Below are 8,081 nucleotides of genomic sequence, written 5' to 3'. Positions count from 1 at the left end.
CATTTTTCCAATTTTAAAATTATTTACATGCTAAAAGACCTAAATAATACGTAAACACGGTATTAACACCGAACCAAATTACCATTTCCCTCATACGAGCAAGTAGCAGCAAGAATACCAGCACTGTTGTGTCTTGGGACTGCCAGCCGACGGTGTTAACCGCAGTGATAACTACTATGGTGATAACTACTGTGATGATAATTACGGTAATTACTACTGTGATGACTACCCTGATAACACAGCAGAAGTGTTGACAGAGCAACAAGGGCTTCTCCGTCATCTCAGAGCAGCAGCAGCTGTCTTTCAGAGTACCAGACATAACAAAAGATCAGCACAGATTTTTTTTTCACAAATGAAGTACATAATTATCATTGCAGACATTTCAAAACCCTCACTGTAGCTTCGTCTTCTAAACTTTGATTAGTTTAATACAAAATGTAAATCAGCTACTTAGCCTGAGATCATCCTGAAGGCTGATGGGCAGTGATGCAACTTCAAGGCAGAACAAAGTGTTATATTTATAGCTTAAATGTGGTGGGAAACCACAATATTACGTGAACACGATTTATTCATCATACGTGAACGTCGCCTCAAGGTTCCTGTATTAGCAATACGTCCGTCATTCCATTATACCAAGTTTCAGTCGAAGTATCATGCTACCGATGGTACAAAAGACCGACAATTGATGAATAAGTAACATGTGCACAACACTTGGGTATCTTTACTGCTGAAACATTTCGCCTTCACAACAGACTTATTCAGTCGATTACAGGAAGATAATGAAGACGATAATGAAGTCAGAATATTAACTCGGGAAGCCGTACAGCTGACAGATCAGTACTTGCCTCAAATCGCAGACGAGATTTACGAAATCCAACACTATCTTCAGGAGCTTTGGTCTTACGCGACGATGACAGCTAAGAGATATGTAGGTAGAGAACGAAAGGGAATAAGGCAGATTTGAGGAGGGTGGGTGTGAAGAGCAGACACGAGAGGGAAAGCGTAGCAGTCACATGAAAACATCAGGTCACTTGACGTCTAGTCTGTTACTGTCTCACCATAACTACCAACATAGTAGTCCCCTCTTATGTATCTCTTTCCCTATCTCGTTTTTTTTACCTCCCCAACTTACTGCTATCCTCACCCCTCTCTTCCTAAACACCCCCACCTCCGTCTCCCTAATTTTCCCCAACACGCTCATTTTAAAACCAATTTTTTTTTCTTTTTTTTTTACTCAACGCAAATTTTTAAACCCTTCCATTTTTTCCTCAAAATCATATTTTATATGTTTTTAAATTACGCAACCCTTACCTGGAGGTTACCTGGAGGTTATTCCGGGGATCAACGCCCCCGCGGCCCGGTCCATGACCAGGCCTCCCGATGGATCAGGGCCTGATCAACTAGGCTGTTACTGCTGGCCGCACGCAGTCCAACGTACGAGCCACAGCCCGGCTGATCCGGCACTGACTTTAGGTATCTGTCCAGCTCTCTCTTGAAGGCAGCCAGGGGTTTATTGGCAATTCCCCTAATGCTTGATGGGAGGCTGTTGAACAGTTTTGGGCCCCGGACACTTACGGTGTTTTCTCTTAGTGTACCAATGGCGCCCCTACTTTTTATTGGGGGCATTTTGCATCGCCTGCCCAGTCTTTTACTTTCGTAGGGAGTGATTTCTGTGTGCAGATTTGGGACCATTCCTTCCAAGATTTTCCAAGTGTAGATTATGATATATCTCTCCCTCCTGCGTTCCAACGAGTACAAGTCAAGTTCTTCCAAGCGTTCCCAGTAGTTAAGGTGCTTGACAGAACTTATACGTGCAGTAAAGGATCTCTGTACACTCTCTAGATCTGCGATTTCACCTGCTTTGAATGGAGATGTTAATGTACAGCAGTATTCCAGCCTAGAGAGAACAAGTGATTTGAAAAGGATCATCGTGGGCTTGGCATCTCTCGTTTTGAAAGTTCTCATTATCCATCCTATCATTTTCTTTGCACGTGCGATCGTGGCACTGTTGTGATCCTTGAAAGTGAGATCCTCAGACATTGCTACTCCCAGGTCCCTTACATTATTTTTCCGCTCTATTGTATGGCCGGAGTCAGTAGTATACTCTGTTCTAGTTATTATCTCCTCCAGTTTTCCATAACGGAGTAGTTGGAATTTGTCCTCATTAAACATCATATTGTTTACCGTTGCCCACTGGAAAACTTTGTTTATATCTTCTTGGAGGTTAACCGCGTCCTCAGCAGATGACAGCCTCATGCAGATCCTAGTATCATCCGCAAAGGTCAGGTCACACGAACCTATAAACCGTATATTTAACTATAAATAAGTTAATTAGAAAAAAAAATACGCCGCGTTACGTCGAAGAAAAACAGGAAACGTTGAAATATGAACATAGATCACTCTTGGTCAAGAATGGGCTGTCTCCTGATTACCACTTTCTCTCTCTCTAAACTCTTACCATACTCTTCTCCCCACCCATCTTTCTCACCCCCACCCTTTTACCACATTCTTCTCCCTACCCATCTTTGTAACTCCAACTTATCACACTCTTTTCCTCACACATCTTTCAAATCTCTCCACTTCACATTACAGTCTGCCCAAACTCCACTCAGCCGCCGCCGCCGCAGCTGCCGCCATCCCCTATCCTTATCCTCTCTGCTCGAACCGTCTCCCAGGACTTCCCTATCCACGCCTCTCCTGTCTCATCCTCACACTTGTTACGGGAGGTGATCACAGTGGGTGCCGCCCCACGCCCACACACCCGGGTAAACGGAACTGCCGGTTACACGGCACTGGAGCCGAGACTCGACCCTTGCAACGATATATAAGTGAACACCGTCACTTACACGGCAAACAAGTGACATTATGGTATTAATAATGCAAAACATGTGCAAAGGGAATAATAATTGCTGGGTTTCAACTTTGTAACAAATAGTACACAAATAACAGAAGTAATATTATATTAATGGTGCACAGCTCTAGAGGTCGATGAATAAGACACAAATGCAAAACTTGGGTATCTTTATCATAGAACAGTTTCGTCCACCTGTGGCTTTATTAGTCCACAACAGAAAATAACGGCGGAAGACGTGAAGAGGCAATCTGAGGTGCTCAGCCCCTCAACCGTGATAAATCTAGTGTGGATGGTGATGTATATAATGGAGGCAGGTGAGGTTACCTTGCCTAATCTATTGGCATAACCTACTTCCCCTCGTGAGCTCCATCCACTTGTGACGCCGTCTCCAACTGCTTCGCCTCGCTTGTCTGCATTATACAAGTCTCCATCCTCGTTAGATGTTTTAGATTTATCGAGACTGAACACCACCTATCAATGCTGAGAAACCGAGCACCTCTAGCTACTTCACGTCTTCCCCTGTTAACTTGGCGATGTACTGAATTGATAGAGCCACTGGTTGGCGAAACATCATCTTAATAAACATACCCAAGTGCTGCACATGCGTCTTATTCAAGTAGTATAAATAATAACTGACAAAGCAGAATCGGAGACCTTCACAGTGAAAAGCTCCGTTACTCAAGGCTCAATAATCTCCACAATTCTTTCATTTTCAAATCCAACAAATATACAATACCACCAACATTCTTCCATGCTAGAATATGTGAGTAGCAGCCACCTAGAATATGTTAGTAGCAGCCACCTAGAATATGTTAGTAGCAGCCACCTAGAATATGTGAGTAGCAGCCACCTAGAATATGTGAGTAGCAGCCACCTAGAATATGTGAGTAGCAGCCACCTAGAATATGTGAGTAGCAGCCACCTAGAATATGTGAGTAGCAGCCACCTAGAATATGTGAGTAGCAGCCACCTAGAATATGTGAGTAGCAGCCACCTAGAATATGTGAGTAGCAGCCACCTAGAATATGTGAGTAGCAGTCACCTAGAATATGTGAGTAGCAGCCACCTAGAATATGTGAGTAGCAGTCACCTAGAATATGTGAGTAGCAGCCACCTAGAATATGTGAGTAGCAGCCACCTAGAATATGTGAGTAGCAGCCACCTAGAATATGTGAGTAGCAGCCACCTAGAATATGTGAGTAGCAGTCACCTAGAATATGTGAGTAGCAGCCACCTAGAATATGTGAGTAGCAGCCACCTAGAATATGTGAGTAGCAGTCACCTAGAATATGTATCAGCCACCTAGAATATGTGAGTAGCAGCCACCTAGAATATGTGAGTAGCAGCCACCTAGAATATGTGAGTAGCAGCCACCTAGAATATGTGAGTAGCAGCCACCTAGAATATGTGAGTAGCAGCCACCTAGAATATGTGAGTAGCAGCCACGTAGAATATGAGAGTAGCAGCCACCTAGAATATGTGAGTAGCAGCCACCTAGAATATGTGAGTAGCAGTCACCTAGAATATGTGAGTAGCAGTCACCTAGAATATGTGAGTAGCAGCCACCTAGAATATGTGAGTAGCAGCCACCTAGAATATGTGAGTAGCAGCCACCTAGAATATGTGAGTAGCAGCCACCTAGAATATGTGAGTAGCAGCCACCTAGAATATGTGAGTAGCAGCCACCTAGAATATGTGAGTAGCAGCCACCTAGAATATGTGAGTAGCAGCCACGTAGAATATGAGAGTAGCAGCCACCTAGAATATGTGAGTAGCAGCCACCTAGAATATGTGAGTAGCAGTCACCTAGAATATGTGAGTAGCAGCCACCTAGAATATGTTAGTAGCAGCCACCTAGAATATGTGAGTAGCAGCCACCTAGAATATGTGAGTAGCAGCCACCTAGAATATGTGAGCAGCAGCCACCTAGAATATGTGAGTAGCAGCCACCTAGAATATGTGAGCAGCAGCCACCTAGAATACAGCAAACCTCGAAGCCGACACAAAGTCTTGCTGTGGCCCACAGTAAACATGACGTTCAATAAGGACCAACTTTAAGTACTCCGTTATGGACAAATTTAGGAAATAAAGACTAATGTAACACAAATGATAATGAAATCGCTCGTTCGAGGGAAGAATGAATACAAGGGAAGTGGAGGTAATGCGTGAGGAAAATATTACTTTCAAAGAATACAACAGTATTACTGTCAGATGCAATGAAAATTATAGGCTAGATAGCAGAAACCTTCAAGCCAAGCCAGTGATGATACTCTTCAAAGGAACGCCAGTCTAACTGGAATATTGGTGTCCATTTGTAACCCCCTTTTAAGGCAGGTGAAAATTCAGATTAAGAGCAAGTAGATAATTTTCATAGCCAAGATCAATCTAAACATCTAATTTTTATGAAAAGGCAAGTCGTGTAAACTGTACAGGAAGACTTAATGGTGTTTCAACCAACTGGACAACAAAACACTGAAAAACGTACCAAATGGTGGACAGTCATCAACGCATCAATCACATATATATTAAAGACAATCATATTAACCTAAAATATCCAGCTTCTATCTAAAGACAAAAAATTAATTGTATAGGAAAATTCTCCAAGTGATGTTAAATGTATAACCTTGAGGGGCTTAGTGAATAATAATGTAGCCTCTTCTGTTGATTTTTTTTTTACAACCTGTTTCCTGCGCTGCCTGAGGACTGTCGCATCATATCTTGCGTTTCCTGCGCTGCCTGAGGACTGTCGCATCATATCTTGCGTTTCCTGCGCTGCCTGAGGACTGTCGCATCATATCTTGCGTTTCCTGCGCTGCCTGAAGACTGTCGCATCATATCTTGCGTTTCCTGCGCTGCCTGAGGACTGTCGCATCATATCTTGCGTTTCCTGCGCTGCCTGAGGACTGTCGCATCATATCTTGCGTTTCCTGCGCTGCCTGAAGACTGTCGCATTACATCTTGTGCTTCCTGCGCTGCCTGAGGACTTTCGCATCACATCTTGTGTTTCCTGCGCTGCCTGAGGACTGTCGCATCACATCTTGTGTTTCCTGCACTGCCTGAGGACTGTCGCATCACATCTTGTGTTTCCTGCGCTGCCTGATGACTGTCGCATCACATCTTGTTTCCTGTGCGCCTGTGGAATGTCTTAATTCCATCCTGTAAGTGTTTCCTGCGCTACCTGGCCTCCTGCTTGTATCAACAAACTCAGCCTCGTGATTTCTTTCTCTGTATCTCGGTTTTCATTTCTTTCCTGTTTGACGTTTTACCCGTGTTTGTTTACATTTGTCTCAGCAGCGACTCTGACTCACTTGACTTTTAAACTCTCGTGATATCAGGAGTAACACGCGCCACAATACTCTCCCGATCCTGTCAGCAGACAATGGCGCACTCGCTCTCTCTTTCTTTCTCTCTCCTGTATGTGTACTCGTATATTTACTTGTATATTTGTTGTTGTCGCGGTCGATTCCCACCTCCTGGCCCTGCCTCTTCGCTAGTCGCTACTAGGTTCACTCTCTCCCTGCTCCAAGACCCGTATCCTACCTCTTCTTAAAACTATGTACGGATCCTGCCCACACTACTACTCTCTCCAGATTGTTCCACTTTTTGACAACTCTATGACTGAAGAACTGCTTTCCCTGTGTGGGGGGGGGAGGGTACGAAACCCCTCCCATGAACGAGAAATGGGCCAGAACAAACCACTTGTGCCCCCTCCCCCACCCTCTCGTTAATAACACCCAGTACTTCATTAAGTTTAATATAACACTGTAATGTTAACACTCACTTTTAGTTAACCCAACGTCTGGGGATACGACACGCTGATTTCGCTAAGATGACCAACCACGCCTAGGATCATTCTTTCTGAAGATTTAGCATTCCTGTGGTGCTCCCTTCATCCTAAGATGACTCTCAAGATTCCTGAGTGAACTCAGAATGAAAACATGAAACCTGAACCTTGAACCATTAATTATCATTACGCCTGTGACGCTGTGGGTAGGACATAGGTTCCTGAGGTAAAAAACTTGTATGGGGATGAGTGGTGTGTTCGTGGCACAGGGGAGCGTCCAGCAGCCTCCTGCTCCCTCGGTCCATCTCCTCCCTTCATTACCACCTCCACCTCCTCCTCCTCGCCCTCCTGCAAGAGGTTAATTGGAAGCGTCGCCAAAATAGCTGGGGCGTGCCATCATTACCTGGGGTACCTGGCCTGGTGCTGGCACCCACCTGCAACCCTTCCCTCCAACATACACACACACACACACACCACCCCCCTTGTTCTCACAGCCCACCCGCTGCCAACCACACCCACCCAACCCTCCTTCCCTCCCTCCCTTCTCTCTCTCATTTCCCCCCCTCCTCTCACATTTCCCTTCCTCCCTTACTCCCCTTCTTCATTCGTCCCTGCTTCTCTCTCTCTCTCTCTCTCTCTCTCTCTCTCTCTCTCTCTCTCTCTCTCTCTCTCTCTCTCTCTCTCTGTGTTCCCACCTTGCCTGCGAGTGCTCTCCGCTCTCAGGTGTTAATTTAAACTTAGATTTTCCTGCCGAAACTGATAATTTGTGTTCTCATATATATATATCCATGCTGTGGAAGGTAGTGCAGGATACACAAGCTGCTTATGAACCAACCTCTAAGACAGTTACTAGCAACACAACACGATATATTTTTACAATTTATAATTTAGATTACAAATAAATTTAGGATACCTGCTTAATATGTTTGGTGTCTTATTTTTCGATAAAAAAGATACTCTGACATATGACGGACGATTATACAGTACATCTCTGTATTCCTCAGAAAGTGGACAATTAAGCATATGGAACTCAAAAAAGTGGCCATAAATCTGGCCACACACTTTGCATTTAGTTTGATCATCATGTGTGTTTCTGTCAAACTGCCAGAAGTACTTGTAATAAGCCTAAGCTTGGCTACTACAACATCAGACTGTTCATGTTGCAAGTTCCTCCTCAAACGTATTTGTCTACATTCATGTTTTTATAGTTCGTAATAGATTTACTCAGACTTTTAACTGCATTCCTATGGCATTCCGATTCATTATTTACTCACTTATTACTAATAAAATTTGACACAGACCAATGTTATACTTAAAGTAATCAAGAGAAAATGTGACGAGAAAAGTTTATCACCGTCATCACGAAGGAGTGTGATGGAATCCTTTCTCAAATTTGTCAATATCTGTACTTGGCCTCTCCAAAGAATATGTTCGAGTCAGTGG

This window comes from Cherax quadricarinatus, chromosome 28, assembly GCF_038502225.1.
Source record: "Cherax quadricarinatus isolate ZL_2023a chromosome 28, ASM3850222v1, whole genome shotgun sequence".
Classification (NCBI taxonomy): domain Eukaryota; kingdom Metazoa; phylum Arthropoda; class Malacostraca; order Decapoda; family Parastacidae; genus Cherax; species Cherax quadricarinatus.
This window is presented reverse-complemented; position numbering follows the sequence as displayed.